The sequence below is a fragment of the Pteropus vampyrus genome, unplaced genomic scaffold (assembly GCF_000151845.1).
Source record: "Pteropus vampyrus isolate Shadow unplaced genomic scaffold, Pvam_2.0 Scaffold119, whole genome shotgun sequence".
Lineage (NCBI taxonomy): Eukaryota > Metazoa > Chordata > Mammalia > Chiroptera > Pteropodidae > Pteropus > Pteropus vampyrus.
In genome coordinates, this window is record NW_011888900.1 from 1567231 (window position 1) to 1569591 (window position 2361).

A 2361-nucleotide genomic window follows, 5' to 3' on the forward strand; every position below is an offset into this window, starting at 1 on the left:
TCGATAAGCTCAAAGTGTAAAAAAAAAAATTTCTCATTAAACTTTGTTTCAGTGAGGGCTCAAAATTCTGTGACAGATTTTTGGTCACATTGTTTGCATTAAAAAGTACCAGTTTTAAAAATGAATAACTTAAACGCTACCACACGCACACACACAAATAAAATGGTCAACGAAACATTCTCCTTTCCTTCTGAAGGTTTTATGATGCATTGTGATCATTAACTGATCTTTTACTATTAAATTTAAATGGCCAGTTGAGACAAATAGTTCTGAGACTGTTCTTCCACCACTGGCTGAGACTGGGGTGGCAGGTATTGGGCTTAATAGTCATTTAGCCTTCTGAGCTCTCTGGGCTGACTTGGTGACCTCGCCTTCTTGTCCATTGCTTTGATGACACCTGCAGCAACTGTCTCATGTCACGGACAGCAAAATGGCCCAAAGGAGGACAGTCAGAGAAGCTCTCAACACACACACACAGGCTTCCCAGGAACCATAGCAACGATGGCGGCATCACCAGATTTCAGAAACCTCAGGCCATCTTCCAGCTTTTTCCCAGAATGATGATCAGTCTTCTCTTGCAGCTCAGCAATTTGCAAGATGTGAGCCGTGTGACCGTCTAGCACTCATTTGGCCTGGGTGGTTCCGGATAACTACCTGAGCCACAAAGCCAGCTGCTTCCATGGGCGGGTCGTTTTTATTGTCACCAGCCACAGTGCCACGACGAATGTCTTTGACACTGAAGCCCACATCATCCCCAGGAAGAGCTTCACTCGAAGCTTATGGTGCATTTCAGCACAGTTCAGTTGTGACATTGACTGTAGCAAAGGTGGCCACCGTGCTGGGTTTGAGAACACCATTCTCCACGCGGCCCACAGGGACAGTACCAATGCCACCTATTTTGTAGACACCCTGGAGTGGCAGCCACGAAGGCTTGTCAATTGGATGAGTTGGTGGCCGGATGCAGTCCAGAGCTTCAAGCAGCCTGGTTCCACTGGCACGGCCATCCTCACGGATGACTTTCCATCCCCTGAACCAAAGCATGCTAGCACTTGGCTCCAGCACACTGTCACCATTCCAACCAGAAACCGGCGCAGACGCTCCTGTGTCAGGGCTGCAGCCAGTGTTCTTAACTTAGCTGCTGACTTCCTTAACGACGTCCCGTGTCTGTCCTGGCTGTAGGGCAGCTCAGTGTTCACACCCAGTGTGTAAGACAGAAGGGCAGCTCATGGGACTGCCCGTTCTTGGAGACACCCGCTTCCAATTCACCAGCGCCAGCCGTGACAATCAAGACAGCGTGGTCGGCCTGAGATGTGCCTGTAATCATGTTTTTGATAAAGTCTCTGTGTCCTTCGACATCCATGATGGTCCTATAATACTTGCTGGTTTTGAATTTCCACCAGGAGATATTGGTGGTGAGACCACACTCATATCCAGCTTTCAATTTATCCCAGACCCAGCGTACGTACTGGAAGGAGCCCTTCCCCAGTCGGCCGCCTCCTTCCCACATCTTTCGATGGTTCCTTGGTCAGTCCCATCACATCTGCAGATCAGATGACCAGGCGTGGTAGACTTGCCGGGATCAACGTGCCCAGTGGCGACGATGTTGATAAAAGTCTTTTCCTTCCTCATTTTGGCTTAGATTTAGTGGTGCTTTTCACAACACCTGTGTTCTGTCGGCAAACCCGTTGTGGAAAAAAACAAAAAAAATCAAAGTGGAAATTATGGGTTTCTACCAAATGAAGAGTTTTGCATTAGGTCACATATTCAATGCTGAAAATAAAAGAGAAATAAAAACTTAATTTACATTCACGTCAGTTCTAAAATGGTTTGGATTAATTATAACAGAATTTACTGATAATCCTCGACTAAATAATTTCTGTGTCTAAGTATTTGTCTCCAGTTCTGTAATAATAAAAATTAAACTTAAACGTTAAGTTCTAGCTCTGATTCCTAGTTATTAAAGGGTAGAGATTGTTAGTAATGAAATAATGCTACATTTTAAGTGGGTAAGACAGCTATACAGAGTTATCATGTGATATCTAATTACAGTTGAATTTTGAGAATTGCTCACTTAGAAGTATTCTGATTAAATATGAGATCCAATTATTCTGAATCAGTAAACTGGACTTTGACATTAATAATTGCATTCTGATATCAAAATGTGAACGCTTTATATTTGTTACTCGTTTCAATATTTATAAATAGTAAATGTGATATGAGTCTTGACATAATATATTTTTTCTGTAAAACCCACATTCAATCTATCGCATGAAATTAATGCTGCTATTTGAATGTTTTTGATTTTTAGGTTTTTCTGGTACCTAATCTGCAAATTTATTTTTTTAAATAGGAGCAAAATGA

The 2361-nt window shown here is 42.8% G+C and overlaps 1 pseudogene; it reads right to left on the minus strand.

The window, feature by feature from the left end:
* Positions 1-327: 327 nt before the first annotated feature.
* LOC105296102 lies at positions 328-1679 on the minus strand (annotated as a pseudogene).
* Positions 1680-2361: the final 682 nt, after the last annotated feature.